A 17,433-nucleotide genomic window follows, 5' to 3' on the forward strand; every position below is an offset into this window, starting at 1 on the left:
AACTTCAGTTCAATATAAAATATCAAACTTTTGTTACATTTAAACAACATCTTGATCAGTAACCAAGTCCAAGACAACTTGATCATCTCAAGTGTCTTTCCTCTCCAAGATTCAACTTGCTTCCCTATATGAAATTATAACACCATATTCATCAGCTTTTAGACACTGCTAAATCAACTCAAGTAGGGTCGACCCACAGAATCATGTCGAGAAAATTGATCAAGCTATATGATAGTTTGATATTTCTACCAGCAACAACATGATCCCACCAATCGTCCGCATCATAGAGGGGTGGCTTAAACTTGCTCAGATGTAGTTCACGTTGAGCAATCAGCACTGGACACGCAATTATGAGGTGCTTTAAGGACTCGACTTCCGATGTGTCTCAAAACCGACATTTGCTGTTACTAAGTTCCTTGATTTGTCGAATCTATAGCATTTCTTTAGTGTGTAAGGCGTTTAAGCGAAATCTTAATAACTGACTTCTATGGTGACGTGATGGACAGTTCATGAGATAGTTTGGTTGGTGATGTAATTTCAAAATACCTCGAGAAGTGGGCAAGGAAGTATTGAGAGATAACCGAAGGTTGTAAGTTGAGATCCAATCCCATACTTCCAGTTTTATTTGGCATGTTGTGGTCGATTGTGGAGCTCGGTTTCACTGATGTTCGCTTCAGCCATTATCACTTTTATTTATTTATTTATTTTAGTATTTGTAGAGCGCACTACAGCCCAGAGGCAACGAGGCGCTATAAGGAGATTTAAAGAAGGCTTGCTTGAGGGTTACAATAAGCGGCCCCATATGGTATACTTAGGTAGATTCAGTTACAGGGTTACAGACGATATACAGTCCTATTACATAGTTGCAGCGGGTATACAGTGAAGGTTACAGTTAGTTACTCATATACTTTCCTAGGTAGCACGAGGCATAACAGATCGTGTGCTAGGTGATATAGTGGAGGTGCAGACCTAGACTGACGGGCTCTTTTATACAAAGAGCTGGGTTTTTAAGGCCTTGCGGAAGGCTTTTTTTCAGGCGGGCAACTTTATCATCTCATCAGCTGCAAGGACCTAGCAGCGTAAGTGGTTATGGGTAAGCAATAAGGACTTTTATCATCATGATGGGACTGTTAATGATGAACGAAATAATGGGGGGTGGTCATTTAAAAATTTCAAAAACTTTCAATCTATTCTTCCACAATGTTAAGAGAGTTGAGTCTGAGCATTCATTTCCATTAGTAAAGATTTTATACGCTGGAATTTCTGAACCAAGAGATATTTTTCGCAAGGTAGAAAGCGATTTCCTGTCAGGTACTGTCAGGTTGGAGCGACATATTCTTTACATACAGTATCATATACTCATTTACATTGGGTCAGGGGAGACACATATTTAGTATAGAAAGGTTTTGGGAAGTTATTATGGGTTATATTTTTAAACAGCCAATTTTGCCCTTAACCTTCATTGCAGTCTATGGAAAATGCCCCAAGCCAAGATGGAGGTTCTCAGTCTAAATTGTAATTGGCTGGAGATTGTTTATAGGGAGGACAATGAACATTCTAAACTGCCTTTCATCGTCCTTGCCCAGCTGAGAGGTCGAGTGCCTTGCAGCTCCTGCTTAACTTGTTTAAGGGTGACAAGTTTCAAGCAGTTGAGCGGAAAATCTGAAAGTATAACAGGAGTCGTGTATGGAGTTTGGTGGAGACACAGGACAGGAGTTAGAAATTTCCAATTTTCTGAGAAAAGAAGTTTTCAAGTCTCAATCACAAGATAAGTGACTTTCCATTTTTGATGAACTTTGTAAAAAGGTTATATTAATTTAAAGGGATTGAATTCGCAAATCTGTATCTAAAAAATTGAAGCGCGTACGTTTGTTTTCATCTCTACGTGTCATTTCAAACTAGCGCGTGAGTTTTTTCCCGTTACTTTGAGCCCGCGCATGTGTCTCTGCGCGTGAGTGTGAAGCGCGAGCGTGAACTTTGGACTCGCGTTACTGTTCATATGCGCGAGGGTTTTTTCAACATGATAAAATAAAGCGCGTGTGTTTTTACCCGCGATTTGGTTTTTGCGCGTATGCGTATTTTTTCGTGGGTTGGACTTTAGCGCGAGTGAGTTTTTATCGCGTCTTGGACTTTAGCGCGTGTGCGTTTTACCCGCGATTTGGATTTTCAGCGCGTGTGCGTATTTCCCGCGACTTGGAGAAAAGCGTGTGTGTTTTTTCCTCGCGGTTTGGATTTTCAGCGCGTGTGCGTATTTCCCGCGACTTGGAGTAAAGCGCGTGTGTTTATTCCCGCGGTTTGGATTTTCAGCGCGTTTGCGTTTTACCCGTGGTTTGAATTTTAGCGCGTGTGCTGGCTTTCCACGTGAAGATTTCATTGCAAGTTTAAAATTTGTTCCTGAGTAAAAGACACTCTACAAAGAAAATATAAAAACAAATACAAGAACTTAAAAGAACTTCCTTAAACTTATTTGAAGAACTTTAGACCTTGTTCAAGAATCTTAGGGTTGAGCAGACGAACTACAAAGTTAAAAATTACATTCATGGATCTACTGAGAAGGCTGAATGATCTATAAGATTCTGGTTCACAAGTAAGGAAGTCTTGTCTGCTTATCACTTCTCTGGGCATACTGAAGAGAAGTACCAGGTATGGTTTTTGACTGTTTTGGTAAAGGATATAGGCCCTCATTACGACCCTGGCGGAAATCGAAAAACGATGGCGGAAATGCAATACCGCCATCGAATAGCGCTCGGTGCGACTATGACCCGTCACCGCAAAGTACGAAGCCATTAGCGACACCGTAGTGAACGCCAACGCTAACTGCACCAAGCACGCGCGCGCGCGCCATGCCAAACCGCAAACACCACCATGGTGCAACGGTACGCCAATTCCGACCCTAGCGGACATGTACCTAACGCCATCAGGCATGGCGGAATGTACCATTCCGCCATGGCGAGAAGTACGGCATCGCGAATCAACCGTAAACGGCCCCACTGAGTGCCTGTACACCGCTCCCTGCCCACAAAGTACAACTCCCCGTAGGTGCAATGAAGCCACAATGCAACCATTGAAATGTACAAGTCACCCATGCATGCCAACGAACAAAAGAAACACAACAGGGGCCAATGGGAGCTGCAGGGCACAGATGGCACGAATACAGAAGCCATCCCAATGGACATGACCACAGTCCCCCACCAAGAAACGCACGCAAACACAGGCACCTGTGACCAGCAATATTCCGAGAATCACATCATTCCACCAGTCCACCTGGCTGACCGGCATCTGTTACACAAAACCCAATCCCCCGCCCCTGAGCATGACAACATTCAAACTGTCATATTGGCAGCCCCCATCCCTGACCTCACTGGGCTTCGTAGGCAAACGCGCACAGCACAGTACCACGCAACTAAACCCCGAAGCTGGAACCCAATGCAGATCCCCTCACAATACATCGCCCCCCAAATAGGCATATGCCACATCACTTGCAAAGAAAAACGCTACACGGGCCAAATCAGAATAGATATTTATGCACATCAAAATCACCAAGCACATACAGCCATCAGGCCATGAAATCCAAAACACCAATCACCATTGTGGGCTGCTTCCGCAAGAAATGACCAGCCACTACCTGTGTGTCGCCCTGTTCCCCCATGGTACACAGAGCCACATTCACGTCCGAAAAGGCAACATGGAAGCGCACAGAACCGCAGGGCCGTCCCAATGGGGAGGCACTAGTCCAGCTGAAAGGCCGAAATGTTGCTCCGAGCCACCAGTACTGCGTAAGGGCATGTGGCCCATTGGCGATCGTCCCATAAGATCGTAATGCTGCTCCACTGATTAACACGAAGCAGCAGGTGTCGGGAGTAAAATCCATCTGCAGGAGTGGCATACAGATGGCAGTGGCAAAAGGGGAGGAGATACCTGTCAACCAAAAGAAAAGAAAAAGAACAGAATGGCCATCAGAACTACATACCAACAACTCACTTCAATGATCACACGAAATCCACAGCCATATGCATGCTAGCCCACTCCAAAGGAACATCACCACCCCAAAACCACTTGCGACTCATAACCATCTATATCGAGGTGCAAACACCATCGCAAACGAGTGTCTGAGGGCGCCTCGAGACAGGGAGGGCTCAACAAGGCCAGATGGACGATGGTCCCACTATGGCAGCCCTGCATCACATAGCGTAGGGGAGGCGGATAGATCCCAAGAAGCCCTGTACATGGCAAACTCTGTATCAAATCACCTGCCCATGCATCCATCCATCATTCCCTCATCCCGGGATCAAAATGCCTGAATAATTACTCACATGACATTAGAAACATCCATTGAGTCTGTGCGTTATGCAGCCTGCTAAATCCACAGTGCCCCAGCCCGTAATTCCAGTGTTGTGAAGTAACATGTATTTTGGAACGGACGGCCTCATCGCCCACGTAGCTATTGCGCATCCCAAACTATTCATATCAATCATTGCTCCCTCGCCATGGGCCCTGTCTCAAGGACATAGAACAATAGAACGTTACATTTGCAGTCAGACCTGTGGGCATCTCCTCGCCGCTAGCTGGAAACCGAAAGCGCCGCCCTTCGAATTCCTCATTTGCAACATCACGTCGAAAAGGCATCTGTGGCCGTTTGAAATCACTAATTATCCCATCGAGTGCGGCTGTGTGTGAAAATGGCAACTGCCTTCACCCACGAATGGGACGCCCCGCCCGTCGTTGCAACTCGGTACAGTGATGCATGAGGGCCCACCGTTACTCGAGTACTACGTCCCACTGACCCCTCACAAGTCTGTTCGCGACTGCACAGTTAGTATGTGAAACAATGGGACCACAGCAGAATGAACATATCAACCAATCTTACACGGCCATCGGGTACTAATACATGATTGCAATAGCAAGATACAATTCCCCGAATTGCAGCGTTGTGCGCGGGACGTGCTCGGCCAAAGGGGAGAGCAGTTTGCACAGGTGGAATCAATCACCACAGGTGGAGGCCATACAGCCTGAAAACACATAAATTGCACAGCCAGTCTCCTCCCACAACCACACCGAAATGCTACCGGCAGGACTCGCGATGTTGGCCCTGGGGGACCTGATAGCACTGCAAGTGCTCCGACTCCAAGAAGTAGACGAACACCAACTACAACCAGCCGCACGGAGGAGACGCAGGAGGAGGAGGAGGCCAAGGCAGGGCCAGCAAGGCCCACCAGCACAGCCACTACCACCACGCAGGCAGCCCGCAATTCAACGCCTCCGAGCACATCCGTTCAACCTCACTGATGAGCAGATCCACACCCTCTACCGTCTGGACCGGGACACCATAGCCGCCATTGTGGACATGACACAGGCTGACCTTGTCAGCATGATAGATAGCCCAACCGCCATCCCACCCCTACTGAAGGTGGTGTCTGTACTCCACTTCCTGGCCACAGGCACCTACCAGCACACAGTCGGACAGTTGCATGGCATTTCTCAGCCACTGTTCTCACGGACACTATTGCAAGTGCTCGATGCCCTCCTGCAGCACGCAGACGACTACATCTCTCTACCACGCTCGGAGCAGGAAATTACCAACACAAAAGTGGGATTCCATGCACTTGCCGGCATACCGGGTTGCATTGGTGCCATCGACTGCACCCATGTTGAATTGGTCGTCCCACATGCCATGGAGGCCCAGTACCGCAACCGAAAACAATTTCATTCCCTGAATGTACAGATGGTGTGTGACTCCAACAGGATCATTACACATTGTTGTGCCCGATTCCCTGGATCAACCCATGATTCGATGGTCTTGAGGAACTCTACAATACCACGCTACATGGAACGACACGCAGGGAACAGATCCTGGCTACTCGGTGAGTCTCATTACATGCATGATGATGTGGGGTATGTGAATTGTCAATGACCTGCCAGGAAGGGGGGGGGGGGTGTGCGTACGTATCAATGGCATTCCACATCATACGTTTCTCGTCCACATACAGGTGATGCTGGATATCCACTGAAGAGATGGCTCCTCACACCAGTCCGGAACCCACGGGACCAGCATGAGGAGGACTACAACCATGCCCACTCACGTACCCGTGTAGTCATTGAACAGGCATTCGGCCTACTGAAGACTCGTTTCCGCTGCCTCAGCAGGTCTGGCGGGGCACTCCTGTACCGCCATGAGAAGGTTGCAAAGATGGTCATGGCATGTGTCATGCTCCACAACATGTGCGTACGTAGAAATGTGCCCATGCCCCCTGACGCAGAACTGCTAGCACCTGATGATGGTCATGATGAGGGTGGGGATGTGGCAGCACCTCATGGAGTCTGCGAGGCACCGGAGGGCCGTGACATTCGTCAGCATCTCATTGATGTATGCTTCTAGCACTCACGCCTGGTGGCTGATGCATGGACACGGGACTCGTGGCACTGCGTGTGTCTGGGACATGCACAATATGGACTGTACGCCTATGATGGCCTAGTACACAAAGATCAATGTCCACACTTCTCATTGGTTGATCGTGCACTTTTTATGGCATATGTGATATCATGTTGAACACCCTATCGACCCGCCACCCAAGTGAGCCCAACACACCCCCTCCACCCTCCTACCTCCCACCCGAACACCAGTGTCCAAAGATGCTCATTGTCAGTGGGCTGTCGCTATTGCATGCCCCCTCTGCGGGTGTCAGGGGCACCCCTGCCTGTGGAGCGCAGGTTCCTTCCAGATCTACGTTGGGGGCTGCCCTGGACGGAACTTGCAACGGATGATGTGTCTGCCTGCTCACGTCCATGCATGTCCCTAAGGGTTTGCGAGAGCTCAGTGAGCACACGGCGCACTGCGGCAAGTTCGGCACATACGTCTTTGGACGTCGCATGCAGTTCCCCCCTCAGGCTATCGGTGCTACTCTCCATTTGGACTCTCAGGCTCTCGGTGCTACTCTCAATTTGTGCCCTTAGCGTCTCTGTACCTCTCTCCATTTCTGCCCTAAGTGTCTCTGTTGATGTTTCTATGTCTGCCTTGGTGCCCCCACATTCATCGGCATGGCCCTTGAGGAGTGTGGCCATTTGCTGCTGTTGGACGATTAACTTGTCGAGGGACTGTTGCCTCTGCTGGGCCATGGCCATTTGCGGTGGTGTCACAGAGGGGCTGTTGTCCTCATGTTGCCTTGCCACAGGGCTTGTGGGGGATGGCCAGTCGTCGTCTTGTGGCTGCACCTGCGTGGTATCCTCATGTTGTACGGGAGGGGACAGACAGGGGGATTGGGACAGGTCATGGATGGATCTGACCTCGACATCCCCGTCTTCTGTGTCCGAGCATGCTGCCATCAATGGGGTGTCACCTATGGTGCTGCTGCCACCAGAGGCAGTGCCTTCTGTGGCATCCATTGGGGGGACCTGTGGTGGTGGTGTTGTGGCCATGCTGGCTGCTGGGGTGCCTGTTGATGTTCCCTCCTCTGTGCTGCCACCTGATTTGTGCTGCTGCCGTGTCTTGATGCGTGCAGCTGAGGTGGAGGGTCTCTGGCCGTTGGTCTTGGCCCTCTTTGCAGGTGTGCTGGTAGGGGTGTCCTGTAGCTCGTCGTTTGGATCGGACCCTGTGGTGGAGTAATGGAGGGAGAGGGTTATTGATGGGTCAGTGGGAATTGGAATGGCATTGTATCACATGCATTGGGGTGGTACCTGAGGGTGATTTGGGTCGGGGTCTTGGAGGTGCTTTGATTTGTGTGTGGAGTGAGGGTGCAGTTGTTTGGCAGCCTGCAGTTAGGGTGTGCCTGCTGCACGTGTAGTGCGTGTATTAGGGGTTTTTAATTATTTATGTATTTATTGTGGGTTTTGAGGTGCGCTTTCAGGCCGATGTGTGTGGACGTTCTCCTGGACATGTGTTTCTGTTGCACTATGTGGACGCATGGTACTTCACATGGTTGGACTTTGTGGATTTGGCATTGTTTTATCTGGCCCTCCTACCTGAATCTTCGGATGTCTGCACTCCTTTCTCCATCCCTCCGACTCCCTCTATGCTCTCCATTCCGATGGTGGAGGCACAGATTTCTTCCCAGGGGGTCAACTTGATGGGTGATTCAGGACCTCCCCCGGTGGCTGTGGCAATGTTGCGGTTGGCAGAGAGTATGCTGCGGACGCGTATCCGCAGGTCGTCCCATCGCTTGCGGCATTGCTGTGGGGTGCGGGGTGCGGTCCCCACCGCACTTACCCGCTGTGCCACCAGAGCCCATATGGCCTTCTTGTTTGCAAGTGCCGTCCTGGTCATTTGCGTGGAGAAGACGACGGCTGCATTCTCCTGGAGGGTCTCTGTTAGCACGGTGAGTTCCTCACGGGAGAAGTGGACCTGCCGCTTGCGGTCGCACGCTTTCTTCGCTACTTTTCCCATTTTTCGTGGTTTCGCTAGGGTGGTTGACGGGTTGGGGTGTGTTTCAGGGTAGTGATTTTAGTGGTTGTGTGGTTTTGGTGTTTTTATAGGTGTACGCCGGGATGTTTCCCGTTCCGGGCCCATGTTTTAACTTCCGTTTCCGTATATTTCCGGGCACCGTACTTTCCGGTAGGCGCACACTGCGGTGACCGCTAAGTGGGGTGGCGGTATTGCACCTAGGGCGCCGTACGGCGGCGGTGTGGGCCGTTTTGGGGTCATTTCCGCCATCGCGGACTTTGCACTTCCGCCGTGGCGTGGTGCTCGTGCCCGATGGGTCGGAATGGGCCGCACTTTGCTCCTTCGTACAATGGCGGAAACGCTATTTACGCTGTGGCGCTCCGGTCAGTCGCTTTCCGCAAGGGTCGTAATGAGGGCCATAGAGTTTAAGGTTAGTATAGTAACCCATTGAGTAATGAGGTGTATTACATGTTTATGTTTTAACTACAGGTGATGAACCAGCAAGTTGATAGCTTCCAGCCTGGTGTTTGTTTCTTTGTCCCTTCCCCCTTTCCCCTGAAAGTGAGGTAAACTGAGCAGTTATATATATGTCAGCTCAGAGTGCCACATTTTGGGTGGATTGTCGGGGGTTCAGCAGCTTCTGCAGACACCAGGTTCTCAGCATGACATTTCCAAACAATTGTCATGTATAGTGAGTTTAAAGCCAGTTCATATCGGAGGGCAGTGATTGAGATGTAATTCGGGAGGCCCAGGACGTGCCTCCAAAACTTTCCTTCGAGTCTATGCCATAAGCTATGGTCAAGATTCCAGGCAGATTCACCGCCGAATGTAAGTGTGGGAATTACTTTCTGCAGATAGAACGTTAAAACCGGAGCCAGTGAACATTTTCCATAGTTTTTATTGATTTTGGCTCCCTGAAAAATGAGAATGTTAGTTCTATCTATTAAATCATTAGACCAGGCGGCTTCACAGATAGAATCGTTTACCAGTGTACCCAGATAACGTATTGACTTCACAATGGTTAAACACTTATTTTCGATGACCCATCTGAATTGTTTATCTTTCCTAGAAAAGCTTTGCCCAATACACATGATCTTGGTTTTTTCTGTTTTTAGGGAAAGGTCATTTGTAATTAAATAATCATTTAACCGGTGTACAATACGTTGTAGCCCAATTTGTGTTTGATCAATCAACACAATGTCATCGGCGTAAACTAGACATTTCAAAGGGGTTCCATTGATCTTTGGCGGAAAACAATGAGTGGCATCCAACCACTCCAGCAGGTCGGCAAGGAACAGTTTGAAAAGGTCCGCTGCGAGTGGGCAGCCCTGCTTCACTCCTTTATAGGTTTTTATTGGTGGAGTGAGATCGCCTTGCGAATTTACTCTTATTTGAATAGACGTGTTAGTATGTAAGGCGATAATTGGATCGAGGAACTCCTCAGGGCACTTCCATGAGCGTAATTTAGCCCATAATTTCTCACGGTTGATGGCATCAAACGCTTGCCGTAGATCGACAAACGCAAAGAAGACATTTTTCTTTGTCTCCAAGGCTGTTAATTTCAGAACTGTCAATAACCTGAGATTGACGTCAATGCCCACTTGCAACGTGAAGCCAGTTTGGCGACTATCCGTTTTTTCCGCCTCAAGAGCCCATTGAACTAGTCTTTTGTGCAAGAATGAACCAAATATTTTGCCAATTGTGTCAAGAAGGGCGATAGGCCGATAGTTGGCAGGATCTGCTCTACTGCCCTTCTTATAGATTGGAACCACAATTACTTTAGACCAGGAGGTCAGGATTTTCTTGGTAATCGAGATCTGTTGAAATAAGCCTTGGATGAAGTTGGCCCAGTGAACTTTATATTTTTTTAGCATTAGGTTGGAAATTTGATTTTTTTGATTTTTCTCGAGTTTTTTAACTTTCCAATAGAACATTCAAGGTCTTTAGATGAAGGTGCAATATCCCAGACAGCAATTGAAGATGTTAAGGGCGTTCTTGAGACATGCTTTGGATTTTCATAGATTGATGTGAAGTACTCGCACCATGTTTCGCGGGAGATTCATTTGAGATGGGGCATGAGGATTTACAACTGCCCTGGTTCAAAATTGCCCAAATTTCTTGTGTGTTTTTAGTTATTAAAAGCTTTACATGATTTCAGCAAGATTTTGGTCAATTGGTACTGAATGACATATTAGCCAATTGCGATAGAGCTAACGCCGATCTTTGATTTTCCTTAATTTGACGTCTTGGTTGGTCGTGTTTTTCTTGATCAGGCGTAGATCTTTCCTTAATGTCTTTTTTTCCATGGCTATTTCATGACAATATGTATGTTTTGGAGTAGCCCCAACTACTCTCGAACTTGAGGATTTTAGGGTGAAATCTGCCAACAAAGGTGCATATTCAACATTGTGTAACACCGTAAGTCTATAACATGGATTAGCAATTAAAGGGCCAGTTTTCGAAAGCCTATTTCCAGCAGCATTTGCTGACAAATGAGAAATGTATTTTTCGTGCAAAGCACAACCTTCTTCTGTCCATACAAGCCAAAGCATGTCATGGTCACTATTTTTCGTAGACACCACGTTAAGGGAAACCAGTCTTGCGAAGAGGTTGTGCGAAGCCCAGATATAGTCGAGAGTGTTACTTCTTTGCATGCCATGCCATGTCGGTTTAGACGGTTGGTCACCTTTGATAGATCCGTTGACCATGGGGCAGTGTCGCTGAGAGAGAGCATAAGACCAAATTTGGCCTCTTAGAGCGACAGTGTTTTCAGGCAATGGAGCATTTGTCTTCATGTAGGAATCATATTAAAACCAGCTGCAGTTGAGGTTGCCACATATGATGAATGATAGATTATTGTAATTGAGAAAAGCATCATCAATTATAGATGTTACTGCGTGTATAAATGTTGTTACAGAAATCATAGCAGGATTCCAATATCCGTTGATTATTAATAAGGTGGACTTTGGATTGGACGATGTTATTTGAATCAGAGTACTCTGAACGAATGGATTTGGGTTAGTAGAGGCCAAGTGTGTCCACCAGTTTTCGATTTTCAGTAGCGTTATTAGACCTGCAAAGGGGCGTCCCTTGGTGTTTTTTCTAGCTGGATTTATGAAGATAGTAAACCCATCGCGGGTCGGTGGATCACGAAGCCATGTTCTTTTGTAGGCAGATCGGAAATACATCATCAAGAGGTTCCGTAAAATTATTGAACAAATGAGTAAATCCTCGAGTATTCCATGAGAGCAAGGTTAACTCACGGAAAGGGATAGATACTCATTGTTACTTTCGAGCACCATTTGTTGTATTACTCACATGTCCACGTCTTCCTCTGTTGGCCTGGAGGTTTGAATTCCGATGACTTGCTTGCGAAAAAGATAAAGATTTTCGCAAGATAGATCGCCTATCAGAAGCTAGACACTCCTCTCTGTTGGAAATCTTTGAAGAGGCAGTGAGGTGAGGCTCGTTGTCAGGTTCTACAGTAAGATCAAAGCCATACAACAGGAGATCTTCAGTTACCTGTAGAAGAAGATTTTTCACAGCTGCAGAAGAAATGTGGAGTAATACTTGGTCAGAGGTCGATTCAGTTATGTAATCCACAATTTTGATGTCGTCAGATGATATTAGACAAAGTTGCGGGATGCAGGCAAACAGATTTAACACATTTGCTTGGTTTAAGTTTACTTCGTTCTCATCTGGCTGATATTTTTTAGCCGAAGTTTCCATAGACAATATTTTTTTTGTGGATTTAAGTGCCCATGTACTCTAGATGAGAGGTGGACGCCAGATTTCCTCTGGTTCAAGGTTAGTTTAGGGTTTAGCTTACAGCTTAATGACAAGAATTTAGACTTCATTGGGTTGATGGAATTTTGCTTTGTTGTAGCCCCAGGTTGGATGTTTTGGGCAGCTACGTTTGCAAACGTCTTTCTCTTGTCAGAATAATCAATCGAAACTGCTTCTTTGGCTTCGAGAGAGTCATCAATGGCATTATCAGAGTCAATAGAATATGTTGACAGATTACATAAGTCAACAGAGTTTTCGAGACTACTACTGAGGGGACTGTTGTGACTGGAGTCCAGTCGCTGGCGCTTGACTGATTTCTTAGATGGCAACATCGAAGTTCCTGTGTTATCCATTAAAATTGTAGTAGCAAGAGTTGCCAATTGCTCACAAAGAGGCTCGTTTTTTTGGTGTAGTTATGTTTCTTATGAATTTTTTCACATTCTGTCGAACTTTGTTCGGAGGCATATTTTTTTGACTGGTTTCTTTTGCTCTTTTTGTTGTCACTCAAGGAACTTTTTGAGAATCACTTTTCGTGATGGTTTTGGCAGGACCATTAAAAATATTGAAAGAATTTGTTGGGTTGTTATCTTGACAAGATACTTTTTTCATTCGCAGTAGAGGGTAGTACTGGTAAAGAAGTCACTTGTGCCAGAGGAACATTGCTGCTTAGACAGCTTTGATCGTCGTTTCGATCGATCAGATGTTTTTATGGAGAGAGATGGAGCCCGGGCGTTAACATCAGCAGAGCTAACAGAAGGGACCAAGTTGTTTGAAGAGAGGTCACCATTTGTAGGGACGCCTTTGTGAGATGGAAGCTTTTGGTCATTGATGCCGTTCTTGCGCATCCATTTTACAGCTTCTAGCAAGCTTTCAATTAATGAGTCGTTTTGGCAATGATGCCGAGCAGCCAGATCGCTTAGCCGTTCTTGCCATCTCATTAATTTTGCAGCATCCTTCTCCATCTGGTCTTGCAAGAACCCTGTGAAGCAGTCTATTTTTTCTATTTTCATTGCCAGATTAGAAATCGCTGCTCCTTTGTCGCAGATTGTCCCGTTTAATGCCTCAAGTAGTTTGGTGAAAGGAGCAAGGGCAACTGCGGAGGCAGCTAAAACATTATTGTGTATCTGAGACAATGCTTCAACAGAGATGGTCAGATTCGGCAGTCCTAAGTCATGGTCCATCAATGAAGATTGTGAGCTGTCCAAATTAAATTGAGTGTGTGGGAGAGAAATTTCTTATATGGTTTAGAGCTTGGACTTCTTCCCGTGGCAGGGTGGATTTTACATGAGGCGTGCTTGCATTTGGTATGGTTTTATCCGTCGCCGATGCCTTCGGAAGGTGAGCTTTTGATTTAAGCTCAATGATTCGTTGAAGTCGGCGGGCTCTGGCAAGAGAGCTTGAGTCCAAGTTGTTTTGGATGGATTGCGACCCAAGAGAGTGGACAGGCGCATCCGCCGGCATTAGGTGAGACGTAGGTAGTTCGAGTGTGCTTATGGGACATGGTCCAGACACTTCGGGTGCTTGGCAGGTGTTTGGATTGCGACCCAAGAGAGCGAACAGGCGCATTCGCCGGCATTAGGTTGGACGTAGGTAGTTCGAGTGTGCTTATGGGACATGGTCCAGACACTTCGGGTGCTTGGCAGGCAAAGGCACTGTCATTTCCGGGTTCAATTGTGTCGGGAATTCAGCCCGTCAAACTTCTATCAGGAGAAATCTTAGAAGACACTTTGCCTGTTGATTCTCCAAGAGTCGGAATGATAGCCTGCTGATGTTGCAAGGCGTTGTCCGTAGCTGAGCAGTTTGAAGCTTCAGTTAGGATCAAGCGCGGCATTATCACCGAAACTTCAGCGAAGGCAGGAAGATGAAATGTCGGGTAAGTCTCGTCGACATTTGGAACCTTCAGGAGCTCCTCATCGCTAACAAGGAATGAAGTTATTCTTTATTTTTTAAATGTCTCTGATGTTTGCGATAATGTTTTTGACTTCATGGTATGGGATGGATCAGGAAGGGGGGCCTCTAGGGCCTCTGAGGTCTTTTCAAGTGAACAGTCTATTTGAGTAAATGCAAAAGCAGGTGCAGAGATATTTGAAACCGCAGAAATGCTTTGAGAGGTACGGATGATTTTCTCAGAGCGCACAGAGGGAACTTCAGTGGAGTGGCATGAGGAAATCTCGAGTTGTAAAAGAGGTGGGACCAGAGGTAAAGCCAAAGGGGCGAAAGAGTCATGTGTGGCCAAAGACTCTCCATGGGCAGATGAAATTGCAGGCACCGTGTCACCCTTTCCATGACAAAGTTTATGTAGTTGTTTTATCAGGTGGCTCACCGCTAAATCTGTTTGTGCCTCAGTTTGTGCCTCAATTTGCATATCTAACAGGAGGACTGATATATTCTAACCACAGTTTGAAAGATCTGACAGAGGCATTGTCAATATGGGCAATGTTGTTGGTAAGGAAGCAGGTAAAGTGAGTGGAGCGTGAAGAGCGTGAAGCGCTCGCCCAGTCTTTTTGCTTACCTTTTCGCTTGACAAGGCCTTCATTGCCGTCCACGGATTCAACATCCGCCGATGTTGAAGGGTTTTTCTTTGGGTCAGCGGGCCCTCAGCGGTCAAGGTCATTTACCTGACACAGGGTCTGGCAACTCTGGCACCGCGAGCTTGATGGCGGGCTGGATGCGGCTCCGCACGTAAACAGAGTTTTAAATGATTTCACAGTTGACGTAGAAAGAGGACTGAGCAGTACTGATCATGACGTGCAGCTCCTCACAGGGAAAACAACGAGCAGGGACTGGGGCAGACTGGAACTCTGCACCTGAACTCCGCCGCTGGCAGCTCATTGAAGAACAACTGTATGTAGCAAGTGATCAGAGAGAGATGAAACAACTAGCAAATGCACCAGTGAGAAAGCTTAAAAAAAAAAAAAGAGAAGAAAAAAATAAAGAAAGAAAAATATGATAAGTGCCTAACAGAGTGGGACAAGAGAGCGAAGATGGTGGTGACTTGGGTGGAGAATGAAGAAGGACCTATACTGTGAAGGCACCAGCCTTATGTTACCAGCACAAAAGTGAAAAGAAGTGGACAATCATGCTGGATGCAAGAAGGTTGAGGCAAGTAGGGAGATGAGAGCAGGAACATCAGGGCTTATGGACTACTATTGAGCATATGCATCTAAAGCTTAAGAGAAACTACCACCGAATTGGGGAGGCGACTGTTCGTTGGTGCGCATCAGCATGCCCTTGTTGGTGATGCCCAAGGAAGATGTGAAGAATGACACATTCCACAAGATGGAAAACAACTGAAGGAAGAGGAGGTGACTAAACAAAGAACAAAAAACCCAAACAACGGAAGAAGAGAAACAGACAGAGGAGTGAAAAGAGGGGGGAACTACTTCTCGAGCGAGACAGAAGCAACATTGGATGAAGTAGCAGCACACAAAAGAATGTTCAGCAGAAAACACATGTGAACAGAGAAAGACAAGAACTGGCTAGCGTTTCCATGGTAATGGATGTCATCATGAATGGCTGGTCGATTGAAGGTGATAACAGAAAAACTACTATCGAGCGCAGCATCATTGTGCAATATCAAGATCCATTGCAAGATGCGAGAGATCAACAGAAGAAGAGATTGGACATGGTGAAAGGAAGAGCAGGAAAAAGGGAGAAGATAGCGGTGTGCGACATGGTTCCAGCAGTAATAAAGGTGGACACTCCCTGTGATCCGAGGAAGTACGAAGGGAAGTGAGTGTGGTTGAACACAGTAGGAGAACACTCCTACATGTACTGTTCATCGACGATAATGTGAACAATTATGGACACTTCAAAGAATTGACAAAGATATGCAGACCGGAAGGAGGTGAATGTTGCTTGGTGGTGTGGTCGACAAGTCATAAAAAGAGGGCGGGAGGTAGCAAATACTTGGTAGCAAATTTCATTAGTACCAGCTTAAAGTGCCCGCAGTTCACTGCGGGGCACGCCCTGAGAAGTTGTGAGAGGAGCCATAGATAAAAGATTAAAAAACCCTGCGATTATCTTAACTAAGGACCACAATCCTCTTAATTTAGACACACAGCCACCCTATATGACAGATTTACCACCCTGATGTTTCCTTGTTTAGCTTGTCAGTGCCTAATGCCCACGGGACAAAGGTGCACACTAGAAATAGCTTAAAGCAAAAGTACAGTAAACATAAAGACTCAAAGGCCCATTTGTACACTAGCACCTAAATTACGTGTATATGATCCAAGTGTGTCATGAGTATCTTCACCTAAATTAAGTGCAGATGATCCAGATGTGTTAAGGATACAGCTAGAGGACAGTGGTTGTCTACCCATTTTCCAGGTACATTTCGAATTGTGCAACAAGATAGCGTCCGACCACAATTGAACGCCAACCAGGTGGTGACAGGATGGTGCATAAATGTACCATTGGCTCCTCCCACTAGGACACTGAATAGTGTGAGAGGAATGTAGAGAGTTTAGGTCAAAAAATTAAAGAATATGTCAATTATCAGGTCTCAAGCGCTTCTTTTTCATTTCTCGCCAGATACAAAGGACCCAGGGCAGGCCTGAAGACAACGGAAAACTAAAATCCAATGGCTAGGGACTAGAGTGGGACATTTTGCCCTCCTGACAGACTTTGTTAGATGTGTAAGGCGTCAAGCCTTACAAAGCGGTGGCCACCCTGGCAACGAGGGAGCAACGATCAACAGGGCCAACGCAACAGATTTTCATGAACTGCAAGCACGAACACTGTCAAGTTAGGGAAACATGGCCATCCTATGGTCCAACGCACAAAAGCAGCTAGAATAGGGACCAACACCCCAGTGTGCATAGCATGCTGAAACAGGATTTAAATGATATTTTGTGAAAACGACAGCTGTAACACTGTTTTGTTCTTTCTCTTTTCCTCGCACATGCAGGTTGTTGTGTATGTATGCTGTTAGAATTGTGTAGGAAATGTCCTTAATGTTATCTCCCATTAATCACTCTGAGGCCTACTAATTAAACCATTCTGAAGCGTTTCCCTCTCAATTTGCCCACTATGACCGAAAACTCAGACCCCTTAGAGCATGTTTCCCTGAAGTATATTTCCTCACTTACATTGAATTCAAAGCGCAAACTTTTCCCCAACTTGAATACAGTGCATATACTGTCCAACCCACATTGAGAAACCCTCAACAAGAAGTGTCCAGGGGGAGGTTTAATTTTTGCCCTTAGTGATTGTTTAGTTCGCGGAGCTTGAGGTTAGTAACAAGTACTAACGTATTAACGCCTTTCTTG

This window comes from Ambystoma mexicanum, chromosome 1p (genome assembly GCF_040938575.1).
Source record: "Ambystoma mexicanum isolate Mex_15411 chromosome 1p, UKY_AmexF1_1, whole genome shotgun sequence".
Lineage (NCBI taxonomy): Eukaryota > Metazoa > Chordata > Amphibia > Caudata > Ambystomatidae > Ambystoma > Ambystoma mexicanum.